Source organism: Pseudorca crassidens, chromosome 3, assembly GCF_039906515.1.
Source record: "Pseudorca crassidens isolate mPseCra1 chromosome 3, mPseCra1.hap1, whole genome shotgun sequence".
Taxonomy (NCBI): Eukaryota; Metazoa; Chordata; class Mammalia; order Artiodactyla; family Delphinidae; genus Pseudorca; species Pseudorca crassidens.
The window spans coordinates 9,694,713-9,709,073 of NC_090298.1; the positions used below are offsets into that span (position 1 = coordinate 9,694,713).

Genomic DNA, 14,361 nt, shown 5'->3' on the forward strand with positions numbered 1-14,361 from the left:
CTCATCAGGCCTAGGGACAGATGATGTGAAAATAAGGATGGGAGAGGTAGGTGGATTTGAGAGACATTCAGAGTATAGAATCAGCAGGGCTTGGTGCCAAGTGTAATGGGATAAGGAAAAAGGAGGTATTAAATAACTCCTGGAATTCTGGAAAGAACAACCAGGTGGGTTAGGTGCTCTTTATAGAGATGGGCAACAATGGAGGAAGAATAGATTTGGGGAAGATATTGAGAGGTACGTGTTAGATGTGTGGAAGGTTAGAGCTTGTGAGCTAGTTCAGTGGAGATGTCACATGGGTTGTTGTGTATGTGTAAGCTTAGAGTTCAGGAGTGAGGACCACACAGAGAAATAAATGTGGATGCCATTAGCCTTCAAATGTATTTAAAATCCATGGGCCAGGGGCTTCCCCAGTGGCACAGTGGTTAAGAATCTGCCTGCCAATGCAGGGGACACAGGTTCGAGCCCTGGTCCGGGAAGATCCCACATGCCGTGGAGCAACTAAGCCCGTGTTCCACAACTACTGAGCCTGCGCTCTAGAGCCCATGAGCCACAACTACTGAGCCCACGTGCCACAACTACTGAAGCCCATGCACCTAGAGCCTGTGCTCTACAACAAGAGAAGCCACGGCAATGAGAGGCCCACACACCACAACGAAGAGTAGCCCCCGCTCGCCACAACTAAAGAAAGCCCACAAGGCAATGAAGACCCAACGCAGCCAAAAATAAGTAAGTAAATAAATAAATAAATAAATTTATTAAAACAAACAAACAACCATGGGCCAGATGAGGTCATCTCCACTAGACGGTATAGGATGAAAAGCAAAGATGCCTCAGGGAAGACCAGGAGTCTGCAAAAAAGACTGAGATGGAGGCTTGCAAGTTCAGAGAACACCCAGGGGAGAGCGGCAGTGGAGAAGCCTGGGAGGAGATCGTGTAAGGGAGGAGGATGTGGCCAGAACTGCTACAAATCCATTTACTTTTCTTCCTAGACACACACCTGGACCACATGTCCCAGCCTGCCTTACAGTTTGTATGGCCATGTGATGGAGATCCAGCTAAATAATGCACCCCTCCCCCAAAGATATCAATGTCCTAGTTACCTAGAACCTGTGATAGGCTACCTTATGTAGCAAAGGGACTCTGCAGGTGTGATTAAGTTAAAGATATTGAAAGAGGGAGATTACTCTGAATTATCTGAGTGGGCCCAATGCAATCACAAGGGTCCTTAAAGAGACATGCAAGAGGGTGGCATTTAGAGAAGGTGACGTGACCATAGAAGCAGAGAAAGAAAATCAAAGGAGCTATGCTGATGGCTTAGAAAATGGAGGAAGGGGCCACTGGCCAAGGAGAGTAGCAGCCTCCAGAAGCTGGAAAAGGAGATAGATTCTCTAGACAGCTACAGGAAGGGGTGCATCCAGAACCAGCACTTTGGTTTCAGCCCAGTGAAACCCAGTTTGCACTTCTGACCTCGAGAACTGTAAGATCATGAATTTGTGTTTCTTGAAGCCACTAAGTTTGCTGTAATCTGCTAATGCAGCAATAGGAAACTAACAGAGAGCAATGAATTTGTTTTAAAGCCATGTTTATTTGGGGGTGTGCTAGACACAATTGATTAGACTTGTGGACAACTTAAGATGATTAAATACCTGCAACAACGTACTGCGATAGGATGTGAATATAATTTTCTTCCATTGTCTGTGTTTTGGCTAAGGTCCCAAAGCAGTGAATACCAGATGCCCCATTGCTCCATATATATCCTCAAAATAAAGAATTAGATCATCCATTCACAGTTGTGAAAGTGGAGGACAAAATAAGGTCCTGCAGCATTAAGACATGCTCCATCTCCAGATTATATAAGATTAGGCTGAGAATTCACTAGTGGGTGGAGAATGCCAGTGGGGAGGGCTTCCTCGGAGGCAGTCAATGGGCTGGGCACCCCCCATCCTTCCTCTCCTGAAGCCCAGGAAGTGAACTCCTTATTCTGCCTGACAACAGGCTCTCTGGAGTTTGGGGGTCGCAGGGACTGGTGTCTGCAGTACCATTATCAGGGTGATGCACAGACTCAGTGCCAGAGGTGGACCAACCATGGAGCTTAAGAAGCTTAGGTCTCAGGCCTGTCCACTGCATGACCCCCCTCCAAGGCCTGTAGGAAATTTTATATTCATAAAGTATATTCTTCTTAAACAGAATTACCCAAACTACCTAAGCTACAGGGCGCAAAATCTGTATCCACTCTGGTCTATGTGCAGTGGAGTAGCAGAAGCCTGAGGTGGATGGAGAGTTCGGAGCAGTTAGCTGGAGGCAGCCAGGTCCAGGCCAGAAGTCCTCAGTTGGAGGCTGGTACTGGTGAGCAAACTACACTACTGCCCCCATGAGAGAAGGAGCCAGCATGTGGGGATAGGCGGGATACGAATGCCAGGCTACAACCTCATGGGCCGGGCTCTCTCTCCTCTCTGCTCATCCCCCTTCCCTGCCAGAGCCTGATGGGGGGGGGGTGTGCATGGGGACATAGGAAGGAACAGCTTCTGAGAGGGTGGGGGGTGGGGGCAGATGGAGGCAGGAAGAGAGAAGAAATTGATCATGTTCTTTCTTCCCAGTCAAATTAAGGCTCTCTTAGAGTAGTTTATCCCATCTACTGGGATCCACTGAAAAGGTGGGGTGAGTTTGAATGAACTGCCCAAAGTAAACAACAAGAATGGTGGTAGATTTACATTAAACTTAGTGAGTTTCTTTTCTAATTTGAAAAGAGATATGCACCCCAATGTTCACAGTACCACCGTTTACAGTAGCCAAGACATGGAAGCAACCTAAAGGATAGATGATAGATGATAGATCTGTCCTCTCCCATCAACAGGTGAATGGATAAAGAAGATGTGGTACATATATACAATGGAATATTACCCAGCCATAAAAAAGAATGAAATAATGCCATTTGCAGCAACATGGATGGACTTAGAGATGATCATACTAAGTGAAGAAAGTCAGACAAAGACAAATATCATTTAATATCACTTACATGTAGAATTTAAATACATGAGGCAAATGAACTTATTTACGAAACAGAAATAGACTCACAGACATAGAAAACAAACTATGGTTACCAAAGGGGAAAGGCCGGTGTATAAATTAGGAGTTTGGGATTAACAGATACATATTAATATATATAAAAGAGATAAACAACAAGGTAAGGTCCTACTGTAGAGCATAGGGAACTACATTTAATATCTTGCAATAACCTATAATGGAAAAGAATCTGAACAAGAATATACATACACGTACATATATATGTATGTACGTGTATGTATACATACATATATATATGTAACTGTATATATATGTATAAGTGAATCACCCTGCTGTACACCTGAAACTAACACAACATTGTAAATCAATTATACTTCCAAGAAAAAAAAAAAAAGTTTAGCGAGTTTTCTAGTTCCTGATTCAATCCTTTTCCTCTGCCTTTTGTCTCTGGGGTATTTTCGGAGGTTCTGATTTAAAATGTTACAATAAAGCCACCTGGCAGAGCACAGGCAGGAAGGAAACATTCAGCTTGGACACCGCTCGCGAGGATTTTCCCCAACTTGGAGGTCCAGTCCCACAACAGCTCTAACTACTCACTTCTTGTTTAGAAACTGCCATGTGCATCGATTTCCACTTTTGCAGCATTGATTTTTGCTTCTGTTCCCATTTGTGCCTTTGTTTTTGGACAGATATCATATGATTAGTGTCTGCGAATTGTCTCCAAGAGGTTACGGGACCTCATGAAGGAGGACCTTATTTGTCGATATAAAAATCAACACTCGAATGTGTGTCATAGCTGAGTTTAACCTCACCCTTTTTGTTTCCGACCCCAGCTTGACAAACAGTGATTTAGAAAAGAAAGAACTCAAGGAGCTACAATTTTGAGTCTTGAGGACACTGCACTCAGGTTGTTTAAGAGTCTGGCCAAAAGTCTTCACGTCCTTCCAGTCATCTCTTGGTGAAGAATTTTCCAGCACAGTAGAAAGATTAATAAATTCCTGGTAGGCAATTTCCTTGCTAAAATGACAGCTCTACATTCAGTCGTTTTATTTATTTCTATAGAGGATTTACCACCTTTCTATCACCATCTTAGATACTCCCCAAGTAAAAATCTCTTAATTTTCAAAATGGCAACACGCTAAAGCGAGTATAAAAGTATTTCTTGCTCTTCTTGCTGCAAAGCTTAAAGATCAAAATTTTGAATTTTGATCATGTTGTGTTTTTTTCCTTGACAGTATTTCAAAATATCTTTCTAGTTCTCGCTGCAATCCAGTATTGATTTTTAAATATTCAGCAGGTGAGGGTGATGAGGGATGTGAAGCATGAAATGTGACTTCAGTTCGCAGGGGTCAGGACCACTGGCTCATCTAGGTATAGAGGTCAGTCTCCTGGAAGCAGCGAAAGACAACACAGAGCGCTGTGTCCACTCTCTCATCCACTGTAGTTTGGACATTTGAGGAAATCCGCAGGCACCCCCTTCCCTATCCATAATTACTTATTGATTTCTTCTTTTGTGAGTGCAGTGGTGGCAAGGGCCAGTGAAATGAATCCCATGGCAGTAAGAAAAGAGAGTCCTGCGTGATTCAGGCTGTGAAGGACATGACTCCACTCCCATCAAAGCTCATTACTCACTGGCTGAATGGTACCCGCAGCCTGAGAGTCTATCTTTAAAGATTAGTTTTATGCTTTGTTTCTCTCATCCAAATGGCAATAGTGAATACAATATTGCTATCTGTAGAAACACCACCTTTTTCTGTTTCAAGCACAGGTGGTTGGGCATTCTTTGAGACAAGCTCATCGTGCAAGATCCCAACGTTTCACGTGGTGGGTAGGGCGATAGGGTGCCCTACAGGAACACAACTGTAGAAACACGGGGACACGACTATTAGTGGGGGTAAAATGAGTCTGGTTTCGAACCCTGGTGATTGTCAAGAGGTTGGATTCTGACCTTTGATTTGTCTTTGATTTGATCCCTGCATTTATGAACGAAGGATTTTAATTCACTCATAGAGTGGTTGAGTAGATGCTGTTCTCTCTGAAGGCCTTTGAGATACGTAGAGCAAAATAATGAGCCTCAGCGTTATAAGCCGAACACTGGACAAACTGTCTACTTGACAATAGGGACCACCCTGTCCCTTTCCATGATGATTGTCTACTTGACAATAAGGACAGTCCTGTCCCTTTCCATGATGATTGTCTACTTGACAATAGGGACCGCCCTGTCCCTTTCCATGATGACTTTACAGGATCTGTTTTAAAGGCTCAGCATGTTTTCTTGGTGAGCAGCCCATGGAGAAGCAAGACAGTAGAACAGAGGTGGTGCCCCCTCAGTTAACATCACCGTCTTCTGGTACCCAGTGCTCAGAGGCATTCTCACCGTGATGCCCTGAGGCTTCCTGCTACTTCTTCACTCCATCTCAGGACACGTCTGTGCCTCAGAGGACAGAGCAGATTCATTGTACCTGGAGCTCCACGACTTCCCGTAGATCCGTCACCCTGAGAAGGGTTCCCATGGTATCGCACAGGATGGCCTGGGATGACTCCATGTTGCTATTGTGGCTTTTCTCAGAACCTTCTACGGTGGTCTGGAGTTCCCAAGGGTCTTTGCTGGGGCAGAGGGGTCTTACCTGCTGAGTCCCATTGAGACCCAGAGACCAGTGCTTGTCTGAAGGTGCAGATGGGAGCCGGGGAAGGACAAAAAGCTGCTGTGCTGGGCTGGCATATTCACCCTGGGACTCTAGGAACATGTCCTACATAAGGCAGATGTCATGGGAGTTGGCAGGGGACCTTCTGGCTGGCACCTTGACCTAGGGGCCGACCATGACCAGGTAGGAATTAACCACCATCCAGTGCAACATTTAGACATGCTGGCTGTAATTCTTTAATAAGAGGTTATTTTGCCCCAACATTGAGAGCAAATGTGAAGATCTTGTTTGCATTTCTGATAATTAAACATTAACATAGAACTATTTAACTAGAATTGAAAGAAGATTTTGATTCAAAGCCTAAGAATCATAAGCTAAATCTTGTTCAAGTCTGAGTTCAAGTGATAAGAAAGCTTACATTTTAAGTGACTGCTATGTAAATAACATTTGAAAGCAAAATGGGCCACGCCAATTTTAAAACCAAAGCCTGTTAATGGAATTTGTGTTTAGGAAGCCCCACTATATTGGTCTTGGACCTAACGTCTCACGAAGACCAGCAGTGATCTGTACTGGCTGAGAATGAGATAAACGTCAATTTTTCTTGTCATTAAGCTGATGGCTGCATTGACAACCTTCATGGACACTGGTAGCCAAGAGGGAAATTTAGAAGGTTGCAGAAACAGAGAAATCAAAGTAAGTATGAACTGCAATTTTTAAAATAAATTTATTTATTTTATTTATTTATTTTTGGCTGCGTTGGGTCTTCATTGCGGTGTGCAGGCTTCTCATTGCGGTGGCTTCTCTTGTTGTGCAGCACGGGCTCTAGGTACGCGGGCTTCATTAGTTGTGGCACGTGGGCTCAGTAGTTGTGACTTGTGGGCTCTAGAGCACAGGCTCAGTAGTTGTGGTGCATGGGCTTAGTTGCTCCGCAGCATATGGGATCTTCCTGGACCAGGGCTCGAACCTGTGTCCCCTGCATTGGCAGGCGGATTCTTAACCACTGTGCCACCAGGGAAGTCCCTAAACTGCAATTTTTAAAAAAGTTAAACCATCTACATTATTTTTGCCAAAGATGCAGACATGCTTCATTTAACTTATTTCATTTACTTCATTCTTGTTTTCGAGCACATAGTCACACAGTCTTTTTCAGGGAGCATTTGTTCATTTTACATAATATACATTTAAGGTATCCATTCAGAATTCTGTTCATTAGGAGTTGACATTAATTATGCTACAGTTGGGGGCAAGTCTCACTGCAATTTCTATGAAGAAATGACTTGTAAGTTTGTAATACACATCCTCCCCAAATTAATATCTGAACCAATGAGGAAAATTGTTTTTTCTATAAAAGTACAAATAAATCTTACCTAGTTATTAAATATTATAGCACCATTATGTTGCACAATTTTTAGCTCTAAGTTCATGCTTTTTATGATGCTTAAGTCATTCTTTAGAAGTTTGAATTGAAAATTTATTTTTTTTATTGAAGTATTGTTGATTTACAATGTTGTGTTCGTTTCCAGTGTACAGCAAAGTGATTCAGTTATCATTCATTTAAATTAATTTGCTCTACAATTATTTCAGATGGAATGATCTTTAATTCAGATGTGGTGAAGAGGTCGGAAAAGTGATTTTCACGGGAGGTGATATTAAAAAAAATATTCAGGGAGGCAGGTAGGGTGGAAGGTGGAGTACAGATGTTTGGAAAGGCTCCACAGGGTGGGAGACAAGGAGGGAGAGGGAACTGGAAGCACAGAAGTTAGGTACAGCTGGTGGCGGAGTGCAGGCAGAGCAGGGATTAAATGCAGAGCTAGGCTGTGGCTGCACCTGAAAGGTCTCATGGGCTGCGCTGAGATGTCTGGATTTCTTCCTGTGGACAGTGGGAGCCACTGAGAGGCGCAGTAGTAATTTAATCAGATGTGCTTTTTAGGAAGTTCACCCCAGCTGCCCTTTGGAGAACAGACAGGAGTGGAGGAAGCCAGATGGTGCAGAGACCAGTTAGGATGGGGGTTGATAATCCAGAAGACGGAAGCAGCTTTTCATGGCCATGACCATGGAGAGAGATGGATGGAGACAGAAGACTGGGGTTTTCTGGTGGGTTCGACGCAGATGTGTGAAGGAGAGGAAAGAGCCAGTGGTGGTTCCTGGGTCCTGGCTAGGGTGACAGGTGGAGGGCTGTGACCAGAGAACGCAGGGAGAGGAGCCGGATCCAGAAACAGTGGGCTCACGTGAGGCGCTGCAGGCATCTGAGTAGGTCATCTAGCGGATGGCTAGATATATGGAGAGGCCGGGCCTGGAGAAAGAGATGCGGGAGACCACTACACGTGGCTGGTAACTGAACCCAAGGAAGAGCTCCAGACACCCAGCAAGAGGCCGTGTGCGAGATGAGAAAGATCTAAACACAGAGCCCTGAGTGACACCAACATTCAGGGAATGAACAGGAAGACGAGCCCATAAAGGATGGAGGAGGGACAACCAGAGAGCCTGAGGCAACTCAGGGGACAATGGTGTCATGGGGAGTCGGGAGACTTTCTGAGGGTGATGCTGGTTATCACATTTTCAAACTATCAAGGTACAGGGTCACAGCAGGGCCTCTTATCGGAGGGACACGGCATGCTGTTTCCTAAGCCAGGGCCTGACCTCACCCCTTCTCATTTCAACCCTCTGCACCACCTTCACTCCAACGAGCATGTCTTCAGCCTCCTTGACCTGCCACGTACACAAATTCCGCACTAAAATGGAATAAAAGTGCTCCAGCTACCTCTAAACCCCGGACAACTTTCATTGTCACTACTGGGCTTCCTACAAAACCCTCTGTGTGTAGTTTGGTTTACCTACACCCCACCATGCAAGAGCCTTTGCTTTGGGGCTGTGCAGACATTGCCAGTGTCGTTGGCTGGCATGGCTGCTTAGGAGAAAGACCCTGGGAAAGGGGCACTGGATTAGGCATCGAGGGGCTGGAAAGAGGGAAGACGAACAAAGAAAGGGAATCATGAAAATGTAGGTGAAGGTGAACAACGATGACAATGATAAAATGAAATACTAGGATCCAAATGTCCAGCTGCCTGTGGACAGGACGGCAAAGAGCATTTGTCAGCCAAACGGCAGGAAAACTGTTCTAGGATTCACAGCCGTTAACTCCCACTTGTATGTGACTCTCCAGCTGACAAAGCTCTTAGATGACCACTGTCCCCTTTGAGGTCATCAGCGATGTGGCCAGGGAGGTGTATGGCGTTTGCCTCACGGATGAGGAAAGCAAGGGACGGGAATGGGACCAATGGGGAGATGCCCACAGTCTCCATGAAAAGATGTGAAGGTTCTCGGATGCAACGGTTGAGGAAAGTTCCAGGCTCTGATCATAAAGCAGAAGGAAGGCATCACAGAGGTCCATTTTAGACCATTTTTAGAGGTTATTTACTTTTCTGGAGACTCTATGGCAGGAACCTGCCCACCCACCAGGTTCAGATAGCTGGATACAAAACAACACCAGCGCATCTCCGATCCCTGACTGTGAGGCCCGGTGAATCGTCCCTGTCCCTCTGAGTGGGCCACAGGACTGCCCAAAGTCAGCTGCTGCACCGATGGGCAGAGAGGCTCATGTAACTTGCCCAAGGTCATGCTGCTGGTAAGTGGCAGGGGTGTGCCCTTAACCTCTGGCTGTTTGATTCTAAGTCCTGTGCTCTTTGTACTTCACCAGCTAGTACAATGAGCCTTCCAGGAACTAATACACTCCCAGGCTTCATTAGTTGACGTTCAGTGCCCAGCACCAGGGAAGTATAGTCTCATTATTCTCTTTCTTCTCCTGCAAATAAACTTGGAAGAATATATTCATTTTGGGGTGCTACATTACGAAAGGGATGCTGACAAACTTGCACGCACGTGGAAAAAAGTGATAGCAATGGTGAAGGTCGTGGCAACGTTGATATGTTACAACTGAGCATGAGTTGTGTGAAGGAAAAATATTGCCTGCCGTATCAGGAAGCAAAGGATGCTGCAGCCATCAAACCATCACATTACAGCCGCCCTGACAGTGAGCCCTGAGGGGACTCAGGATGGAGGCAAGATGCCCCCATCTAGCAGTCAGCCGCTGCAGCTACCCCCTGATGGTGTCCCCTGAGGAGACTTAGGATGGGAAAGCACAGGATACCGGCCCCAGAGAGCTGAGGTGCACATCAAAGCAATGATTTCAGTGAGCCCAGACTCTTGCATCTTCCCATACACAGAAAATCACTAAGCTCCTTAACTTGAGATGTCTGGTTTTCTTTAATTAACAGGCATCTTTTGATATTCCGACTACCTGGTCTTTGTTGCAGAAACTCCTATGTCTCCCGGCTTCCCCTCTTACTTCTTTGGAGCAGTCCCTCAGAGTGACCTGAGATGCTGGGTCCCAGGCTTAAGTCCTCAGTTTTGTACACCAAATAAAACATAACTTTTAACTTTTAGGTTGTGCTTTTTTTTTTTCAGTCAACAGTTGTAATAATAATAAATGTTGCTATTCCTACAACTGAGAAGGGATGGCCTTGTACAGAGTTGGTTAACTTCAAAAACAGGAAGGCTATCACAGAGAAGAGAAATTAGACTTTTTAGTATGCAGTTGGAGGGCAGATGCTGCAGATAGGGAGATGTTTGCTTAATGTAAGAAGTTCTGAAAAATCACGGTTACCCTGAAATGGAATAAAATGCCCCATTAGGTAGCGATTACAATGAATATTTAAGATATTTGAACAACATCAAATGACTACTGGAGCTGATACTGCCTTTCTTCTTTTAGTAAAATAACCCCTTTCCTCCTGCTACCAAGTTTTAGCAGGTATCACGGCGGCCCACTTTTCGTGTCCTCCCCCACAGCTGGGTACCTGGCCGTGGCCACATGACTGAGTTCTTGCTCCTGGGAGGAGAGCAGGAGTTTGCTGCTTGCTTCAAAGAGCATGACTTGCCTTCACTCATCCTCTCTCTCTTCCTATGGGCTGGAATGAGAGGGGAAGAGCTAAGCTAGGGAGCTTTGTCCACACAGGCAAGGATGACACCCTGGTACAAGGCAGAGTAACAAGACGGGTCCCAGGGTTACCTGCTGACCCTGGACCACCTGCCTAACCAGCTACAGTTCCATGAGAGGGAAAGAGAGACATGTTTAGCTGGAGCTTCTGTATTTTTGAGTCTCTCTGTTAGAGTGGCTTAGCCTGGATCCTAACCAAAAATGATTTTTTGGAGATGTACATAGGATTAAGGTATTATATAAGGGTTTGTAAGAGATGATTTCTATAATAATTGTATATACACACCCCCAGCAAATTTATCTCCTTCGAAAACGAGTTGTCCCAACAGACCACACCATAGTCAAACATAATCAGTCTACTATGTCAGTCACCTCGTTTTCTTAAAGTACCAATGTTCAAAAAAGTCAAGAACTTTTGATCTCCTCCTTTTCTTTTATCCCTTTATCAAGTCTATTCCAAGGCTCATCTTCTTTTCCTTTAGAAAACATCCTCTGCAAAAATACCGTACAGATGATAAAGACATTTTAAAGTTCTCTCTGTGGTTATCTAATCTTAAGGATTGATTTAAAAAAAATACAGAAACGTGATGTATTATTTAGCCTGCCAGTGATAACATTCTTCTTCAGTTATTTATTTTCCCTTAGGGGAGAAAATCAGAAGTCCAGCCCTCACTGAAGTTGAAGATTTGGCTAATGCAAATGTTTTGGCTCACAATGTATCAGGAATCCAACATAATTTGGTCAGCACTCCCGGCCAAAAGAATATTCTGATGTATTAAATGGATTTCTGAGTAAAATAAAGTAGCTGAGCTAATGAATTGTGATCCTGGCCTCTGTGCTTGGGTCCTAGGAGGAAATAAGCCAGTGCCAGATGGACCTTTAATTCTGTCTCATAGATATGCCACTTCTATTTCAATTTCCATCTCTCTACTCATGTTTTTCCTCTTAGACATAACGCCCTTTCCTCTTACCTCCTAACTTACGCGCACTCTACAGATTCAAGGTTTTGCTCTATAATTTTCCTTCTCTTAATTTATCCAGTAGACCTGTGGTACATAACTCTGAATCTAATGTAGTTGCCGATCGTTGTTCCACATTTCATTTCTATCCACAGTAGCTGCTCTACGTGTCATGTTTTCTTTGGAATTCTTCCTTTTCTAAGCCTATACCAGGTGTTTAATACATAGATTTGAAGCATGGATAATTAAAAGACATGGATCAGGCATTTTTTAAATGATATATTAATTGTCAGTGAAGAACAAAATGTAAATCTATTGTCCTGCTGATTAAAAACAATTCATAAGGATGAATGAATGTGGGTTTTCTCACCAAAGGACCTTTCAGAAAAGAAAAGCTTCTGTGCATTTTGAGCTTTGCTATTAGCAGCACTTATACTGAGCATAAAGTCCTCATTCCATATCACGACTGCATAATATGGAAGTTATTAAGAACATCTCTTGGGACTTCCCTGGTGGCACAGTGGTTAAGAATCAGCCTGCCAATGCAGGGGACACAGGTTCGAGCCCAGGTCTGGGAAGATCCCACATGCCGCAGAGCAACTAAGCCTGTGTGCCATGACTACTGAGCCTGTGCTCTAGAGCCCGCGAGCCACAACTACTGAAGCCCGGGTGCTACAACTACTGTGCCCACGTGCCGCAGCTACTGAAGCCCGTGCACCTAGAGCCCGTGCTCTGCAATGAGAAGCCCGCACACCGCAATGAAGAGTAGCCCCTGCTTGCCGCAACTAGAGAAAGCCCGTGCACAGCAACCCAATGCAACCAAAAAAAACAAAAAAACCCAGATCTTTCTCAATATTTTAAAATCCTGGATCAATGAAAAACATCACCATCAGCTTCTCCAGCCTGTCTTTCTTGAGTCTCCTCACATGAACCACATTTTAAACTCTCTTTAGCTCTTGAGTTTTAGCTCCATTAAATTCGTCAACACATTCTTTTTTTTTTTTCACGTAAAGAGAGAGACAATTACACTTTCTGAACCCTACTACCAACACAGAAAAAAACTAAGATGGAAAACTCATACTACTATTCAACAAATAACTTGTAGAGTCTCTAAAAGCCGTTTCCCTTCAATGCAAAGAAGTAGGAGAAGGTGCATTTCAGCAAAGAGATGTCCAGGATCCGAGGGAGAGTGGAGTTTATCTGAGGCAGTAATATTTCATTGAACTTCTGGAGCCATCGATTCAGAACGACCAGCTCTTTTCTAATTTATAGCGTGTTCTTCATGTCTGGCTGCCTTGTTTAGCTGAAGGATCCTGTCCTGGGAGAGAATTCATTTGTCTCCTGGAAGAGTCCCGGAAGGAACCACGTAGGGATGCTGGGATGTGCATTTCAAACAGCATGGAACCCAAAACACTTTCAATGAACAGCAAGATACGTAGGAAAGGATATAATTAATTCAGAACACTCCCCTAACCCTTAATTTTGCAATGTTTCAGCCTAAATATACTTCCTCTTAAGGAACAGAAAAATCTTGAAAGAGAATTTTGAAATATATGGGCTAAACTTTAAAGTACAAAGTAATGAATGCTTACGGGAAACAGAAAGACCTCGGGGAAATCTAGAAATAGACTAACTTAGTAGGACCAGTATTAAATATTTACTTTTTCCCACTGGCTTAGAAAATGACAGATTTTCCCTCTGGCCAGATGGGTCTTGCCCCCTCTGATGTGCGTCTCTTGCTGTGACCCCACCTCCCGATCCCAAGACTGGGAGGCTGGGGACCAAGGTGGCAATGACTTTCAGCTCCCCCTCTCCCTCCATGCAGGCTGCCAGGGGCTGCAAGGAGGTGCTCTGGGCAGCTGTTGATGGAAGCCCTGCTCACGTTTTCTGAAATCCTACGGAGATCGATGCCTAGGCTCTTCTCCCTGCCAATCTGTCAGTGGTGTTCTCTGCCCCATTTGTTAACTCAAATCTATCCTGGGATGACAACTTCTGGGAGATGTTGTTAAAGGACTCTCTCCCCTCCCAAGCAAAAAAGAAAAGTATGCATCTTTTGTTCAGCAGCGTTTGGGAATGAGGTGTAGAATTAAAATTTCTAGATGTGACCTTTTTCTCTTAAGGTTTATTTTTAAACCACTTTGGGGATGAAGTCTCCTCTGAAATGTATGATATAAATTCCAGCCGGCCTGGGGAGAGTCTGCTGAACGAATGCCCAGCCTCTTGCTACGATCTACGGCTGTCGTTAGGATCATCAGCCCTTCGACCTGATCAGTAACTACGTCAGGGTCTCAGGCTAGGAACGTGGGGCAGGCTGTCGGGTCTCTACCCAATGTTCCTGGGCTGCAATTCTTCTCAACCTCCTGAACTGCTTTTTACATTTTTTTCTGTCTCCTCTCTACTATTACTACATTATTTATTGACTTTTTTTTTTTTTTTGGCAAAATCCCTCTGTTCATTATTACTTTTTAGTCTATTACACAATACAGAAGCTCAGAAAAACAAGCTTATTTTCTCTATGGCTATTGGTCTGTCCAATCCAGAAAGTTCATGAATCTTAGTGTATATCCTGGGGACACTTAGTGACCCTTTTCTTTTGCTTCTTCATTGATCTCTTGTTTCAGCTGTGTTTCAATTGCTCAGATTCTCAGACGAGGTCCCTTCATACCTATGACACATCTCGTTAGGACCAGATATGCTGTCTTTGGGCTCAGGGCCTGTGTGCAGCTAACGAGCCAAG

The 14,361-nt window shown here is 44.3% G+C and overlaps 1 protein-coding gene across 6 annotated transcripts in view; it reads right to left on the reverse strand.

Annotated features, from left to right (window-relative positions):
* The window catches only part of CTNND2 (catenin delta 2), a 936,316-nt gene that overhangs the window by 29,825 nt on the left and 892,130 nt on the right, over window positions 1-14,361 (reverse strand). The gene's annotated exons all lie outside the window — the stretch shown is intronic.